The sequence below is a fragment of the Equus caballus genome, chromosome 16 (genome assembly GCF_041296265.1).
Source record: "Equus caballus isolate H_3958 breed thoroughbred chromosome 16, TB-T2T, whole genome shotgun sequence".
Classification (NCBI taxonomy): Eukaryota; Metazoa; Chordata; class Mammalia; order Perissodactyla; family Equidae; genus Equus; species Equus caballus.
Window position 1 is genome coordinate 9,145,258 of NC_091699.1, and position 18,843 is coordinate 9,164,100.

General features: G+C 41.7%; 1 protein-coding gene across 50 annotated transcripts in view; it reads right to left on the bottom strand.

Annotated features, from left to right (window-relative positions):
• LOC102149416 (ral guanine nucleotide dissociation stimulator) overlaps positions 1–5,485 on the bottom strand; it is a 93,078-nt gene extending 87,593 nt beyond the window's left edge. For 26 of the 50 annotated variants that reach the window (XR_011426740.1, XR_011426741.1, XR_011426733.1 and 23 more), the window contains exons 1-4: positions 5,351–5,482; positions 4,092–4,263; positions 3,740–3,944; positions 3,131–3,186 (exon numbers count right to left, since the gene is read on the bottom strand). The gene's annotated coding sequence lies outside the window, so the exon portion shown is untranslated. Of the gene's footprint in view, positions 1–3,130; positions 3,187–3,739; positions 3,945–4,091; positions 4,264–5,224 lie in introns of all 50 variants that reach the window. The other 24 variants (XR_011426744.1, XR_011426731.1, XR_011426732.1 and 21 more) reach the window with 5 other exon arrangements.
• Positions 5,486–18,843: the final 13,358 nt, after the last annotated feature.

Genomic DNA, 18,843 nt, shown 5'->3' on the forward strand with positions numbered 1-18,843 from the left:
CGACAGAGAATTCAAAATAGCTAACATTAAAAAACTCAACGAGTTACAAGAAAATTCAGATAGTTCAATTAAATCAGGAATAAAATTAATAAACAGAGGGAATACTTCACAAAAGAGATTGACCCTATAAAGAGAAACCAATCAGGAATGTTGGAGATGAAAAACACAGTGAGATAAAGAAAAATCTGGATACCTGAATTACAGAGCTGACATTATGGAAGACGGAATTAGCAATCTGGAGGACCGAAATATGGAAAGGCTTCAGATGGAGGAGGAGAGAGAATTAAGACTAAAAAGAAACGAAGAAATTCTCTGAGAAATATCTGATTCAATTAGGAAATGCAACATAAAAACTATGGGTATTATAGAGGGAGAAGGGAGGGAGAAAGGAGCAGAAAGTCTGTTCAAACCTGGGAAAGGAGCTGGAATTACAAGTAAAAGACGCTAACAGAACTTCTGATTACATCAATGTAAAAAGACCTACTCCAAGGCATAGAGTAGTAAAACTGGCAAAAGTCAGTGACAAAGAAGAAATATTTTTAAAGGCAGCAAGGCAGAAGAAAATAACTTACAAAGACCATATCAGACTTTCAGGAGATTTCTCAGCAGAATCTTTACAGGATATGAGAAGGTAGAATGAGATATTCAAAATTCTGAAAGACAAAAACCTTCAGCCGAGAATACTCTATCCAGGGAAAAATATCCTACATATACGGTGGAGAAATAAAAACTTTCCCACATAAACAAAAGCTGAGGTAGTTCATCGCCACAAGACACCCCAAACAGGAAATGCTCAAGAAGACCTTCATACCTGAAAAAGAACAAAAAGAGTTCACAAAGCCTTGAGCAAGGAGATAAATAGGCAGCCAAAGTCAGAAAATTGCAGCTCTCTACCAGAACAGGTTAGCAAAAACTTAATTATGACATTAAAGATAAAGGGAAGGAAAACATCAAAAATAACTATAATCTTGTGATTTTAACCACAAAATCACAACACAAAACAGAATATGTTATGACCAACAAATCAGAGGAAGAGGAAAGGGATGGAACTGGCTTAGACCAAGGAAATAAGAGGCTATCAGAAAATGGTATATCTCATCTATGAGATTTTTTATACAAACCTGATGGTAACCACTAAACAAATAATCAGAACAGAGACACAAATGATACAAAAAAAAGAAAACTGAGGGGCTGTCCCAGTGGCATAATGGTTAAGTTCGCATGCTCTGCTTCAGCCACCCAGGGTTTGCAGCTTCAGGTCCCAGGCACAGACCTATGCATCTCTCATCAAGCCCTGCTGTGCTGGCATCCCACATACAAAAAACAGAGGAAGATTGCCACAGATGTTAGCTCAGCAACAATCTTCCTCAAGCTAAAAGAGAGGAAGATTGCTTACAGATGTTAGCTCAGGGCCAGTCTTCCTCACACACAAAAAAGAGAAAACTGAGAAAACCATCATAGAGAACTACCAAACTGAACTGGCAGTCCAAAATACACAAGACGAGAAACAAGGGAAATACAGAACTGGAAAACAAGTGATAAAATGGCAGCATTAAGCCCTTATATATAAATAATCACTCTAAATGTAAACGGATTGAATTCTCCAATCAAAAGACAGAGTGGTGGGATGGATTGAAAAACAAGACTCATCAATATGCTGCCTCCAGGAAACACTCTTAGCTCTAAAGACAAACACAGGCTCAGAGTGAAGGGACAGAAGATGATACTCTAAGCCAATGGCAAACAAAAGAAAGCAGTTATTGCAATACTTACGTCAGACACAGTAGACCTCAAGATAAAAAAGGCAATGAGAGACAAAGAGGGGCAGTGTATAATGATAAAAGGGACACTCCAACAAGAAGACATAACACTTATAAATATACGTGTACCCAACAAAGGAGCACCAAAGTACATAAAGCAACTATTAACAGACCTAAAAAGAGATATTAACAACGACATAATAATAGTAGGGGGCCCCAACACTCTACTTACATCGATGGATAGATCATCCAAACAGAAAGTTAACAAGGAAATAGTGGAATTAAATGAAAAACTAGACGAGATGGACTTAATAGATATATATGGAACATTCTATCCAAAAATAGCAGAATACACATTCTTCTCAAGTGCACATGGAGCATTCTAAGGACAGACCATATGTTTTGAAACAAGACAGGCCTCAATAAATTTAAGAAGATTGAAATCACATCAAGCATCTTTTCTGACCAAAATGCTATGAGACTAGAAATCAGCTACAGGAAAAAAGCTGGGAAAGTGACAAATATGTGGAGACTACACAACATGCTACTGAACAACCAATGGATCACTGAAGAAATTAAAAGAGAAATCAAAAAATATCTGGAGACAAATGAAAATGAAAATACACCACACCAACTCATATGGGATGCAGAAAAAGTGGTCCTATGAGGGAAATTCATAGCAATACAGGCCCAGCTTAAAAAACAAGAAAGATCTCACATAAGCAATCTTAAAATAGAGTTAGAAAATGAAGAACCAACAAAGCCCAAAGTCAGCCGAAGGAGGGAAATAATAAAAATCAGAGCAGAAATAAATGAAATTGAAACCAAAAAAGAAAAAAGAATAGTAGAAAAGATCAGTGAAACAAAGAACTGGTTCTTTGAGAAGATATGCAAAATTGACAAACCCTTAGCCTGACTCTCTAAGAAAAAGAGAGAGAAGGCTCAAATAAATGAAATTAGAAATGAAAGAGGAGAAATTACAACAGATACCAAAGAAATATAAAGGATTATAAGAGAATACTATCAAAACCTATATAGCAACAAACTGGACAATCTAGAAGAAACAGATAAATTCTAAGACTCATACAACTTCCCAAAACTGAATCAAGAAGAAACAGAGAATCTGAATAGCCCAATCACAAGTAAAGAGATTGAAACAGGTAGCTTAGTGGGAAACTACTTACCCTGACACGGTTACCCACTCAAAGCTAACAGCCAACATCACAATTAATAGTAAAACACGGTATATTTTTCCTCAAGACTGACTTGATTTCTACTATTTCTACTTCTCCTTTTCCTTTAATGCATGGATCCTGCTAAACCTTATAAATCCATTACAATATAAAGTGGGGAATGAATAAAGAGCTCACCTGAGGGATGTGCACTTTCTGTGGCTCCTGGGCGAGTACAGAGGACTGTGGTTCAGCTGAGGGGACAGAAAGAAGACAGGGGTCCTGAGATTTAGCTGTCTTACAGCTCTTAGATTCACCTCCTCAAATCTCAGCACCCCAGTTGGGAATCATCCTCCCCATAGGCACAGGGCCCTCTGGGCCTTGAAAAGGCACAAGAAGGATCATGGACAGGCAGCAACACCTGTCTTTGAGTGATTCTGAAATGACCACGGAGCTGAAATCTGCAGTTTTTTACTGAGTGAACATAAGCTTTACTTGATTGATTTAACAAAAACGCATGCGTCCTTCTGAATAACAGAAAGAAATAAAAACAACCGATTAGTTGAATTAAAGTATGCCAAACGACAAGACACTATTCCTTCATTAAAGTTAACTTAGCAGAAAAATACTCAGTATGCATCATTTATCTATTTTTCTCAGTAATATTATTTAACCCCTGGTATACACAATCCACGGAAAGCCTAGTAAAAGAGATGGGAGGATTTAAGGCAGGAATTTTTAATTGTTCATTTCAGCTGGGAAGTATTTCTCAAAAGGCCCTTTTGATAGATGCTTTTGGTAACTTACCTGTGAGAGAGTGAACTGTCACAAACTGCGTTTCCCTGGACAAGTCACTGAAATTTTCAGGCCCAATGTCTTTAAATCTTTCAAAAGAGTTAGAAGTAGGTGACCTCGGAAAACTCTTCACAGATCATCATTCTTGGATCCTGTGACATCAGGATAACGTCACTAATGTCACATGTGGTGGTGGACATGTGTGACAGCAGCACATCTGTAAATAGCGGGGGCCATTTAAGGGGACTGGAGACAGAACTTCCTCCCTCTGCCTGGTTGTCCCTTACCCCCAGACCTTGCCCTCACGGCTCTCCAACAAAGCAGCCTTTCCTGAGCAGCCTGCCCCTGGGCCACCCAAGCTCACCTGTACTTCCCAGGGACGGCCCAAATGCCCCACTGTCACATGGTGTGGTGGCTCCTGAAGGTGGCATCATCATCAAGTCTGGTTCATTCCGGGCAGGGGGATCAAGACCTGCTTCTGATCTTGCAAATCTAGCATCTGCTCCTTTCTGGGCTCTTGTCTCTGCTCTGAAGCTCTGGAGAGAGGTCTAAGGTCAGAGGGGTGCTCTCTTCCAGGTAAGACTCCCTCACAGAGGCCCCCTGCTTCCTGCCCCACAAGGGCTGGTTTGTTTCAAGGCAACTGGGACATGGATCTGAGAAATAAATTCATTTTAGGGGCAAAAAGCCTGACTCTTGGAATTCATTATAACGTTAGACTTCAAGGACAGAAAGCCTGACAATGCAGAGGGGGCCAGGCACCTCTGTCTGACCCAAGGGACCTGAAGAGACACTAGAAATCCCAGGATACATGTGACACACGGTGGGATTCCATCCACATCCCTTCCTTTACATCCCTGGGGACGCAGGGACAGGCCATGTTCCTAAGTGCTGTGAAGGCTGTAATGCCAGTCTTGGGCAGGTGTGACATCAGACAAAGCCTGAGACTGAAGCGAAGCACACCTGCCCTAGAATCCAAATTCCCTGGCTGGGAGCTCCTGACTCGAGCACATCGGGCCACCGACCCGAGCTTCGGTTTCTGGTGAAGTGGTTGTCAGGGTACATTAAACTATCCAGTAAAAAAAACAAAGCGTCCTCTAACTATAACAGCAGTTGTCACTTACTTAAGGCTTCCTACCTGGCACTTGTCTAAAATAGTGATCTATGTTTCCAAACGCCGCCGTGAAACAATCATTATTAATATTTATAGATGAGAACCCCGACTCTCGCCCCGGTTCCTTCTGTCGCCCCTGCTTACAGGTGACAGAGCTGGCACTGACCGGGCCTGTAGTGCTCCAGAGCTCGGGCTCCACCGCAGACCCACGGTCACCGTCCGCCTGATAAACGCACTCCTCCCTCCCGCACCCACCGCCGCCGACACGGGCTTCTCTCCGGTCGGCCTGCAGGCGGGCTGGTCACACGATCCTCGGGCACCCTGGACCGCCCCGAACACCTGCGCCCCAGGAGCCCGAGGGCCGGGGTCTCCCCCATTGGCCTTACCCACTCTGACGGCCCGCCCGGGTTTATACACCGCCGCGGGGGGCGACGGGGTCCCAGACACTTCCTGCTCCCATCCCCAAGCACACGCACACCCTTCCCAGCTAGTCCCTCGCCCTAGGTGCGCACCCTGCATTTTCCGAGCACACCCCAAAGTTCCCCAACGGTTCTCTGGAGTCCTGAGAAGACAAACGAGGAGGCTACGGCTGCACATGCGCAGAAGGAGCGTGGCGTCCCCTTCCCAGAGTCCAGGCGGTGAACCTCACCTATTTAAAACTACATTTCCCATAGGCCTCCGCGTCTACATTTCAAGTCACTCTTGGCCTTTCCGCGAAAGCGGGAGGACGGTGTTCTTAAATCTCTCCTGCCCAGGGTCCTCGGAGCCCGAAGAGGTTAAGGGTTAAGCCTGAACTCTGCTGTCAAATGCAAAGGGTAATCCGCTATTGGCTCCCGATTAAAATAGCATTTTGTTTCATAAGTCATTTGGAGGTAATTGGGGGAAATTTGAATACGGATTGGATATGGAAAATATTAAAATATTGCTTAGATGGTGTGAAAAAAATTTGGAGTTATGTAGGAAAATTGACTTTGTAAAAAGAAAAACACATGATGACTGAAGTAGTTAAATTATATAGCTGTAAAATTATAATTTTACAATTTTTCAACCTGGGACCTCCACCCTGTTCCTTTACAGCCGCGGGACCCACCAACCCCTGAGCCCCATCCTGGCACGCCTGGGGCCCAGTGTGCAGATTCTACTGAGGGTCTGCACAGGTGCTCCAGGGGTGGATGTTTATAGGAAATCTGTTGGGTTTTATACATTAACATTGCTTCTTGCTGAATTCTCTTATTGTTTCATAAATTTTTGTGTTAAATATCTTGGATTTCCATGCACATAATGACAAGTTTGCTTGCTTTTTGCTGACGTTTATAATTCTTTGTCATTCTTTAGCAAATTCCAGATAAAAGCACAAGAATGCTGGTTAAACTATATTAAATCAATCATAATAGACTTTAACATAAAGATCACGAAGGAGAGAAAGTGGTCACAACATATGTCATTTAACAAACATTTATTGAAAACTGACTGTACAATCGACATCATTCTAGGTGCTGGGATAGCAACATCAAATAAAAGAGAGTAAATTCCCTACCCCCATGGAGTTTATGATCAGGGTTGTTGTGGGGCCTATTAGTCAGGGTCCCCTCAAGAAACAGGTGTCAGTTGTCAAGAAACCATGGGACACTTGAGGAGAGTCTAATAAATAGGGCTCTAAAAATGTGGGTAGGGTTAGTGAAGCATCCTGTAACTAGTGTTGGTAGAGAGTTATTATCACCCCCAGGGCTGTAGTGAGAGTAGGTAACATTATCAGAACTTAGCACAAAAGGCCACCCTTATGAGAGCTGTGGTCTTAGGAAGAGAAACATTGTGAATGCCCATTACATGGCTCAGCACGGAGAGCCAAAGGAATAAATACCCAACACCTCACTTGTTCTCTTCCCTCTGATATCCTATCCTCTGTTAAGCATTTATAAACCCCATTCAATACCTAGTATTAGAATTCCATCCACATATGTCTCTTCTAGACCTTTTTGTCACCAATTTTCCAGTCTTATTCTTGTTTAGCCCCCTACTACCTGTCAACTCACTGAGCTACTGGACATAAATCAGTATAAATCGAAACTCAAGTACATGTCAGTTCTTCACAAAGTGAACTAAATATACCTCTTAAACTCTACCCACTGAGAAGATTTTTTTCACCACACGTTTCAGAACCACCCCTAAGTGAGACTGTAATTGTAGCAGCCATAATTTCCAATGATGCCACCATACACTGTAAACCCAGTTTGAAGGAGAGTTGATGGGTATGTGGCCACAGGTCTCCCTTGGGGACTTTTGGGGAACGTTTAATTGTATATTCTTGTGACCAAGTTATGAGGAATTTTGTCAAAGGGACCCAGCCTTCCCTTTAGTCAAAGCCTCCTGTCTATAAAGTAGGATATATCAAGGATTTAGAAAGAGAATCTGAATCCCTGTTGTGGTGATTTGTGTTCGTTTTCTGCCCACAAGATCCAGAATTTCACATGTATATAGATATATATCTCAAGAAGCATCTTAGTAGAATACCCATCTATTTCATTTCAATGAACTTCATGATCAAAGAGCCACCACCACCACTCCCTTCATGTCACCACAAAAGATGGCTGCACATGAGAAACACTCTAAGAGTTTTAAAAAACATTTGTCAGTATCCCATTAGAGAAAATACATATTTCATTGGTATGAAATGCAACATGGGCTGCTCCTGAGTCCACAGGGAGTATACTCATATTGATTAATTTGAGCCTATCCAAACATAATTCATCCTTTCTAATCTAATATGGTAAGGGTCCACCCCCTTATGTGCTACCTAGTTTCTGCTTTATTGGGCAAGATCTTGAGATCCTTTTGTGTTTTTGGTTTTTTAATTTCTGGATTTCTTGCAATTTTACTCTGAACATAGCTGGTTTTTTATTCCCATTATGGGCCTGGAGCCAGTAAGGAAGTTTGGACAGGGCCTGAGGATAGTGTGTATCTCCTTCAGGGGTAACTTATACTAGGATCACCCCTTAGGATTTGGAGAGAGAGAGAAGTGAGAGAGACACTGTCAGAATTCAGTTACTCTTCACTTCTTTTTCTAAGCTCCTCAAAGCAGTGACTTTTAGTATACCTTAAAGGCCTTAAAATTGCAGAGAGTGTGGCAGGTACAACAAACTTGAACTGTCTAATAAGCCTCAAAGCTGTGCAGAGGCAAGTGTACACCTGCCAGGCAAAGTGCACAGAGTATAGAATATCTGTTCTGATCAAGTAGTAGTATATGTTTGACCATATCCTTCTCCTCTGATAATAACTTTGGGCTTCCTAGATGCTCGGTAAATCCATGTAAGTGAAGGAATACAATTTATTCACCTTAATCTTGACCTCACACTGAGTCCATTCTAGCAGTAATTGGGGGAGGTGTACTTACCTGGCATTCACCCTCATATGGGTAGTGATCATTTTATAAAATATTGAGGAACTTAATCTCCCTCTTGAAGATATTCTTGTATTCAAGCCTTATCTGAGTGAGTAATTGAGGCAATCTATTAAGAGCCCCAGTATATTGGATCACTTTTCGAAGTGTTCAGACACCTCCATCTGGGAACTGTTTCTCTCTATGCCTGTCAATATTAGATTAGTTTTATCTTTTTAGGGTTTCATGCAAAAGGAATCATACAGTGTATTTTTGTGTGGCTTTTTTTTCACTCAGGATAATGATTTTGAGATTCATCCTATAGTTGAATACCGGCAATGAAGGAACAGCCTCACACAGGGAGAGACAACTGCTTATGAAATCAAGGGAGACTCATTGTGCCCAATGAGTTCAGCTATATCTGAATCCAAATACATGTAATCATTCCAATTTCCAGGTTCCTAGACTTTCCCGGTAAATGTCCCAAATCTCATCTAATACACCTCCACAAATTGTGGATCTAATAGCTATTGTAATTTTTTGAAGAAATAATGTCCAAAACTTCCCAAAGTTGATGAAAAAATGTTAATTTACACATCCAAGAAGCTTACTGAACTCCAAGAAGGATAAATACAAAGATATAGTTTTACCTAGACACATCATAGTCAAACTGTTGGAAGCCACACACAAAGAGAAAATCTTAAAAGAAGAAAGAGAAAAACAACTGAACATGTACAGGAGAGCATCAACATAAATAATATCTAACTGCTCATCAGAGAAGATAGACCCTAGAAGGCAGAGAAATGGCATATTCAAAATACTGAAAGAAAAAATGGTAACGAAGAATTTTTTTATCCAGCAAGACTATCCACTAATTATAAAGGTGAAATAAGGACATTCTTAAATTTAAAAAGACTGGAAGAATTTCTTGATATCAGAACTGAATTGTGAGAAATACTAAAGGAAATTCTTTGCGCTGGAAGAAAATGACATCAGACAGTACCTCGAATCAGCTGGAAGAAATTAAGAGAGCCAGAAGTAATAAATTTCTGGGTTTTAAAAAAAAGAACCTATAAATATATTTTCTCATTTCTTCTGTTAAATTCTTTAAAAGACATGAGATTGTACAAAGAAATAATTGTAACACTGTAGTATTGGTTTGGTAACATATATAGATATAATATATATAAAAATAATAGCACAAGAGGGGAAAGTAATAGAGTTACATTGGAGGAAACATTCTATATTTCATAGGAATTAAGTTAATATTCGTTTGAAACAGACCATAGTCAGTTAAAATGCATACTGGAATCCCTAGCACAGACACTAGGAAAATAGCTCAAAAAATAGTAAAAAATATTCAATAGAGAAATTAAAATGATATACTGAAAGATTTATTTAGCACAAAAGAAGTTAATAAAGGAAGGACAGAGAACAAAAAAGCCTGAAGACATAGAAAACAAATAGCAAAATGGTAAATGTAACTCTGATCCTATCAATAACTGCACTAAATGTGAATGGTCTAAAAAAACAATTAGAAGACAGAGATTGGGAAAATGAATAATAAAGCAAGATCCAACTATATGTGATCTACAAAAGACACATCTTAGATTCAAAGACAAACAGAAGTTGAAACTAGAAGGATGGAAAAGACATATCATACAAATAGTTACCAAAAGATTGCTAGAGGGTTGTATTAATACTGGACAATGTAGATTTTAAAACAAGAAATATTATTAGAAGCAAAGAGGGACATATCCAAATGACAAAATGTCAATACATCAGAAAGATATAAAAATTATCAATGCTTACAAATGTAACAACAGAGCTTCAAGATACGTGAAGTAAAATTTGACAGAAATGAAAGGAGAAAGAGACAATTCAACAACAATACTTGGAAATTTCAACTGCCTCCTGTCCATAATGGATTAAAAAGAGGAAAGACAATCAGCAAGGTTATAAAAGACTTGAACAGCACTATCAACCAAATTAAATTAAGTGACGTGTATAGATCACTGCACTCAATGACTACAAAATACACATTCTTTTCAATAGCACATGGAACATGCTCCAGGATAGACCGTGTACTCAGCCATAAAATAAATTCAACAGATTTAGCAAGAATGAAATAATATAAAATATGTTCTCCAACCACAATGGAATGTGAGCTATCAAGAATGGAATATATCTGGAATATCCACAAACATTTGGAACTTAAATGACATCCATCTGAATAATACATGAGTCAAAGAATAAATTGGGAACAAAATTTGAAAGTACTTTGAAGTGAATGAAAATTTAAAAAATAGAATATCAAAGTCTATGGGATGTGCCTAAAGCAGTACTTAGAGAGAAATTTATAGTATTAAACACCTATAGTGGAAGAGAGGAAAGTCTCAAATCAATAATTTAAGTTCCTACCCTAAGAAAGGAAAGAAAGGAAAATAAACCAAACTGAAAACAAGCAAAAGAAAGGAAATACAAAAGATTAGAACACATGTCTGTGAAATACAAAACACAAAAATCAATAAAACCAGAAATTGGCTGTTTACCAGATAAAGTTGACAATCCCTTAGCTAGCATCCCCAAGGAAGAGAGAAGATAGAATTTACCAAAATCAGAAATTATAAAGGGCCACCCACAGAGAAATTAAAGGATTATAAGAGAATATTATGAACAACTTTATGCCACAAATTAGACAATTTATAAGATATTGGCAAATTCTTAGATCCAAATTTCCAAAACTGACTCAAAGAGAAATAGAAAATCTCCATAGATCTGTAACAAACAAGAAAATTAAATTAGTAATTAAAACCCTTTCAGGGAAGAAAAGCCCAGATTCGGATGACTCAACTGGTGAATTCCATTGACTATTAATGGAGCAAATAATCCCAATCTCCCACCATCTATTTCAGAAAATATCGAAGGAGAGAGCTGGTCTCACATCATTCTATTAGGCCAGAGTTACCTTGATTTCAATGGCAAGTGAAGACATCACATGCAAAGACAAGACCACTATCCCTCATGAATATAAATGAAAAATCCTTAACGATGTGTTAGTGAGTGATGTCACCAAGATGGGGGAGTAGGAGATGTTAGCCTCTGTCCTCCCAGAAAGATCAACAATTAGACTGCTACCTACCCATGATCAAAAAGAGTTCTGGGAGAGCTCTAAAGCCCTCTTAAGAAACTTTAGCAACATAGCAGAACAAAAAATGTGAGGATAACCACACATAAAGAGAAAGAACAGCAGCTTCATTTTGCCTGCATCACCCCGTCCTTTAAGCTGGCATTACTCAGTGCTAAGAGGGAACTCCTCAGCTAGAAAGCGCTCTCCATTCAGGGGAAGAGAGAGCAGAGTGAACGACCAGCGTCCCAGCCTTTCAGGGCACACATGAAGTACCCACTTTGGTTTCCCCCCACCCAGAGTCTGGCAAAGCAGAGAGATATAGAGATGGCTAGGGACAGGGAAGAAGAGCAGGGTTTACCAATATCGGGCACACAGCAGTAAAGACCACAGTTGTGTGACCTGTTCTATAGATAACCCCAACATGGAAGGGCAAGGGGAACAGTGCACTAAGAGAGATACACAGCTCTGTGGGAGCAGGGGAGGAGCAGTCTGTGAACACGTTCCAGGAAAGGGGTCACCTTCCATGCCAAGATGAACTTTGCATGAATAAAGATTTAAGTGAGGACAGACTGAGAAGAGTGAAGAGGGGAATGGGGTGTCGACCAAATTTCATCCACCTGCAATTTTACCTACTCAAATTTTATCTACCACGGCAAGAAGTTAGTATCTAATATTTTAAAATAACTTGTAAATACAAGTATTCGTACTAGTTATATAAATGGAGGTAAACACAAGAACAGCTATGATAGAAATGGCTAAAGTGGTTTCCATGGGGAAAGGAACTGGGGGGATAGAAAGGACTGGGGTTGTGAGGTTGGGGAGGGCCTGTCACAGTTCTTTATAAAACCTTCAGTACTATTTGATTTTAAAGGCACAAGTATGGATTCCTTAGATAAATATTAATTTTTAAGTGAGGTTTAAAGAATGAGTAAGGTTTCTACAAGGAGAAACTTGTAGTTTCTCAGTTTACTTTTCCTGCCACTCTAGTGCCTACGACCACAGGGCGTGGGAAAGCCCTGGCCCCGGCTTCAGAGTGGCTGTGGCTTCACAGGAACATGGATGATCTGTCCCTGTGGTACCACAGCATCACGTCTGCCTGCGATCCTGCTCTAAACCAGCAGCCTCTGTTACTGCCAGAATCCGAGCATCATCCCCCCTGGCAGTTCTTCATGCCAGGCCCCACCCACTGGACCAGACTCCTGAAATGCTGAAATGGACCTGAATCCCTACTTTCTCCATCCCTAGTTCAGCCTCCCCTTTTTATACGTGGCCCACGTCAGCCTCTGGACAGCATCCACGATGCACTGATGGTCTCCCACTAGAACTCATTTGTACATTTCTGCCTGTTCCTCCTTCACCCGCTCTCTTCCTGCAGAATGGCTTGGCTGCTCCTTGGAGCTCCTGCAGGATCGATGTATCAGTTAGAGCAGCTCTAAGGAAACATCTGGTGAGGGGGAAACAGGACTCACTCGAGGCAATTACCAGACGTAGGAGGTACTGCTGATTTCCACAACCAAATAATGCACTGCACCAAGCTCCAAGGTAGGAAAGGGCAGAGATCCTAGAGCCAGGCTGCTGAGGTTGGAATCCCTATAACACCACTTACTAGCTATGTGATTTGGGGCTCTTGATTGAACCTCTCTCTGTCTCAATTTTCTAATCTGTAAAATGGGGCTACTAATGGATCATGGAGGATCCAAGCCGAAGATACTGAAAGTGGTTAAGAGGTTCTTGCATTAATCCAGACAAAAGACAATAAGGGTCTGAACTGAGGCAGTGACAGGGAGGATGAAGCTGAGGACACCGAATTAGAAAGTTATTTCGGAGGCTGAATGGCACAATTTGGTACCAAGTGACCATGGGGGATCAGGCACGAGAAGAAGGGGACAGGTAGGAGGAGAGAGAAACCATTTAAGTGTAGCTCCTAATTTTTTTATGAGGGTAGCTGAGTAAATGTGGAAGCTATTAACATTGACAGTTCACAAAAGAGACTCATATTTGCTGTGTGTGTGGCAGGGAGGGGCATATTCCAGAGTTCTGTTGTAATGATGACATGTCTCCTTTCATTTTCATCACCACACTGTGGTTCCGATCCTCAGATGATGAAAGTGTGTCTGCAGCCTGACATTTGTTACCTCACTTAATCCTCACACGAGTCCCATGAGGTAAACGTGCTGCTATTATCTCTGTGACGTAACAGGGTACTTGAGTCTCAGAGAGGTAAAGCAACTTGCCCAAGATCACACAGCACCCTGGCTGGGATTTAAATCCAAGAGGATTGGACTCCTTGAGCTATCAGCCTTCCAGTATTGCACAGTGCCTCTCAAATACACTCTTCCAGACAGGCGTCCTAGATATTTTCATCTGTGCAGTCCTCCTGCATGAAATAGTTCAGATTCTTCTTCCTAATTTTCATTTGAAACTCTCCTTGTATACTCTAGAATTTGTCCCAGCTAGTGAAAAGGTGTTTTACCATATTATATATTTGTCACAGCTGCTCTATAAACCTGCATGTGTGCACTGTGTTGGCACGGTGTGGTTTCTGTGTCTAATTACAGTGTTGAAAGCTACTACATGCACAGATAGATATGTATATAGAGATTAGGAACACAGAGCGGTTCTCCTTTCACATAAAAGTGCATGTGCTGTAGAGGAAGAATAGCATATTTTTAACTCTTGAGCACTATTTGCTTAGCTGATAGGTAAGTGAAATGAGGGGGTGTTAGAAAGCTGTGAATAATGTTCAATATGAATATTATAGGTTACCTGGGAAAAAGGGGTTTTACAGTATAAAATGATACTGCCAAAATCCAGCAAAAGGCTTAAAAGTCCAAACCACTCTAAACATTGATTTGACTCAATCGTGCAAGTTAGAACATTCCATTTCCCCAGAAAGAAGTCATTCCTGAGAAAAACTGTGCAAATGAAATGTAAGAAGGAGAGAGAAGAAAAAGTAAGATTGCAGATCCACAATGAACAGCGTCCACTTGCATCTTTTGGGAAATTTATTTCTACCCCTCAAAAAAAGAGAGCCACAAACAATGGTTTTCCCGATGAAACCACCCCAGCTGGATCATGCTAAAAAGCTTTCAGGAGGGAAGCAGTAAGTAAATTCAACTGTTCAGAGGCATTTGGATGTCATCCTAAAGCAGCAGCCCCAGTAATCGCTGCGCCATCAACAACTAAAAGGATCCAGACTATTAGATATGGACAACAGAGAAATAATGGATGCTAAAGAGGTCGGAAACAGAAATGATGGCATTCACCCACTACATAGCTTCAAAGCGGATGAGGGGAAAATGGAGGCTCCAGTTTCTAACTACTGAACTATTAAAACACACACACACACACACACACACAGACTGATAAATGCCAGTATCAGTTTTATCACGTAGGTGGTTAAACAGTCACTTTCTTCTTCAATATTTTGAAATATACAAGGACTTTGGTCTTCTACTAATTTCAGAGTTGAAGAGGCAGGACGGCTTCCTTCTCTGCCAACGTGCAGACTGGGAAGATTTGATGCTGGGGCACCAAAGGTTCCAGAACCTTGGAGGCAGGATGCTGGAACATAAGGCAGGCAGGGATGCACAAAATCTCTATCCGTGAGCTTAAAGAATTTTTGGATAAGAAACAGTTCTGCTTCTCCAGCCAAGCTTTCACTACTTGCCAAGAACATTATGCTTCGGTAGCCCAGTGATTCTTGCAGTAAGGACCCACGAAGTCTGCTTACATCAGAATCAGCTGCATCCCTTGTTGAAATGCAGACGCCCAGGCCCCAACCTACTGAAGCAGAATCTCTTGAGGTGGGGCAAGGATTCTCATGCCACTGTCCTTGAGACTTAGCAAGGTAATTAATGTGACCAGATGTCGTGGTTTGACTGGGACAATCCGAAATTCCAAGATCTTCGAAGTATTATGATATAGACTAGGGGTCCACAAACTACAGCCCATGGACCGAATTTGGCTGCCATTTGTTTTTGTAAATGGGTTTTAATTGGAACACAGTCATGTTCGTTCATTTTTGTCTTTGGCTGTTTTGACCCTACAACAGCAAAGGTGGATAGTTGCCACAGACACTGTATGGCAGGCAAAGTCTAAAATATTTACTATCTGGCACTTTACAAAACAAGCTGGTTCACTCCCAATGTAGACCAAAGGTTTTCAACCATTTCTGCACATCAAAATCATGTAGGGATTTTTATAACACTACTTCCCCAGACCAAGTCCCAGAGTTTCTGAATCAATTGGCCTGGGGTAGGACTGGATACAGCTATCATTTAAAAGCCTGTTCAGGTGATTCTAATGCGTGGTCAGGAAGAGGCCAATTGCTCTAAGGGAGACTGCACATACTTTGGAACCAGGCTGAAAAGACTCTGCTCCATAATCCCTCCCTTCATAATCCGGCTGAGTGTCCTTGGGCAGCCTGTGTAACTTGCGTGAGTCTCAACTGCTTTATCTGTAAAACAGAGCTACCAATAGTCACTTTGTTGGGTGAGGTATTAGGAAGATGAGAGACAATATACGCACACCTCCCGAGACAGGGCTTAGCATCCTGTGAGACTAAATAAATGGTACTGGCAGTGATGAGGAGGACGATAATGATGATAACCATGATAGAGGGTAATGCCTATGGCTTCAATAATGCAATTGGATATACATTCATTAAGCACTGTCTGTGTGCTCTGGAAGGGGAAACCTTGATAAATAAGATGTGATGACCACCTGAAGGAGCTCACTTTCAAGTAAAACAAACAGACACGTAAGATAGCGACAGCAAGAGAAAAGAAAAACGGGCCAAGATGGAAAAACGAGTCACAAAAGAGAAACTAAATTCTAATAAATATAGACAAACATGTAAACTTCAGCAATAATCAGGGAAATGAAAAACAAAACTCGAATGAGACATTTTCTCCCAGCAAATAGGCAAATATTAAAAATATCCCACCTTCACAGAAGCATAATTTTTACAGGCTTTTTAAAGGGTGAATTGGCAGGTTAAAATCTGCACACTTTTCAAATCCTCTATTTCCCTTCTAGGTATGTAGTCTGGAGAAACACATATGCTCTAACAGACCTGTGTAGGAACTTTCACTGTGGCATGGCTGCAGCAATGTGAACCATCTAAATACCCATAAGATGGGGAATGGCCAACTAAATCTTCTTGCCTCCATTCTATCTAATTCAATGCTAAAGTATTTTTTAAAGTGATTTAAATGCATACAGGTACAAAACGGACAATCACACAAAGTACTCTGTGTCAAAGATGCAAATCATAGAAAATGCCAGAACATAGGTATAATAAAGCACACACATGCACACTCAAAACAAAACTTTACTTTTTTACCCATGTATGTGTATGTAAATTCCCAGACAAGATTACTTCTGGAAAGGAAAGGTAGATTTTGAGAGTAGCCTAGAGGAGATCTTTCACTTACTATATTGTTTGAATATTTAATAAAGTGAATGTATTGATGTACTGCTTATGTACATCTTTTAAAAGAAAAAAAAAACACCAGACAATAATTGAATGTAGTGAGTATTATTAGAGAAGTATGTGTAAAGTATGATGGGGGAACCAAAAACAATGCTGCTGGGGTGGGATGGAGAGGAGGAGGTGCCGCAGAGATAGGGTAATGCTGAGCTAGGCCTTGAAGGAGAAGATGTTGGTGGCATCCCAGAAAGAGAGGGGACCATATGCAGGGGCTCAGGGGCATGGCATGTATGCTTTCATTCATTCATCCCATTATTCACTCAACAAACATTTGTGGAGTGTCACCTCTGAGCTCAGGAGTGTTTCAGGTGCTGGAGAGACAGCAGGGAACAGACAGACAAAGGTCCCTGCCCGCACGTTGCTTCTCTTCTAGTCTGTCTAGATAGATAACATGCAAGAAACAATCAAGACGCATAGTGTGACGGGGAGTGCTGTGCGGAGAATAATGCAGGGAAAGGAGGTGGGAGATGCTGCGGTGGGAACGGGGTCCCCTACTTTAGTTGGGGTCACCAGAGAAGATTGTGCTAGGAAGTAGCATAAACAGAGAGCTGAAGGAGCTGAAAGAGCTAGCCATGGGGACAACCAAGGGAAGAATGTTCCAGCCACAAGGACAGCAGGTGCAGAGGACCCCATGCAGGGCTGAGCTTGACGTGTCCCAGCGACCACCAGAAGGACAGCATGGCTGGAGTGGGTCAGCAAGAGGACAGAGAGACGGTGGATGGAGGCTGGGAGGTGTCGTGCAAAGCTTTGTGAAATGTGGAAAGGATTTTGACTTTTCCTCTGGGCGGGGTAGGTGGGGGTGGGGAGCGGTCACCGTAGGCTTTTAAACTGGGAAGTGGCTTGATTCATTATATGTTTCAAAGATACCTCTGGATGCTTGACTGAGAAGACTCCAGGGGGCTAACGTGGAGGCAGGGAGACAGTTGGGAGCCTCCGGCATTTGCAGGGTCTGCTCAGGGCCTGGGCAGCTGAGTCCCGGGGCGCTGGGTCACTACATACAGGGGTGGGAACACGGAATCTCAACAGCACGTGGACATCACTGGCATCTTCCTCGGGTAGCAGCATCCTGATGCTCTTTGACCGACCTGCCTATACCCTTGCAGGACCCAGAGGAAGAGTACAAATGAAGGGCCATATACCACATGCCCAGGGATTTGAAAGTTATAAAGCAATCTATTAAAGTGTCATTTAAAATATGTACTATCCTCCTATCTTCATAATGACTCGGAAGGCCAAGTTCAAATTTGGAATCCTCTGACTTCTCAGGTTTTCTTGCCAGAATATAGCAGCATGGGGAGAGCTGGCTCCTGGCTTATGGCTCCCGGATCCCTACCCTCAGCCTGTTCCCCACTTCTCTTCCTACTCCCAGCTCTGCCCATCACTGTAGTGGCTTTTTGTACGTGTGTGAGTATATCATAACCTGCACAGTGAAAATGGGTGGACAGCAGTCTTTACATCCCCTCTGGCTTTCATGTGCCATGTGCCCTCGGGAGGACAGATCCAGGGAAGAGCCAACTTGGGCAGGGAAGTCCAGGGTCTCTGTGACCAAGAGAATGGTCCAGAAGGGAGGGTGCAGGTTGAGGTGGGCAAGTGCCCTTGGCCTGTGGCCTCCTTATCCCCTGGGAAGATGTGATGGGAGAAGGACTAGAGTGGAGACTTCTAGGGTGGATGACTCAGTGCAGGGATGTTTTCTGCATGGGCTTAAGAATGGCGCTGCCCTCCTCAGTCAAGCTGGCTGAGCTTAGGTCACTGCTGCTTACCCAAGGGACGTGGGACACCTTGGTTGGTATTTCCTCTAAGAAGCCACACAATGGTGGTGGGAGGCGGTTCTTAGGAATTTAAATCATGAACGGAGGGGCTGAGGGAAATGTCTTGGAGCTGGTTTGTACCAGCCACAGGGTCTTGAAGAGACTGTCGCTTAAGTCCTATTCTCTGGATTATTGGAGGTCTCCTGGTTCCAGTCCTTTCTTAGGCTTCTTTGATCAGCTATGCCTTCCATTCCATG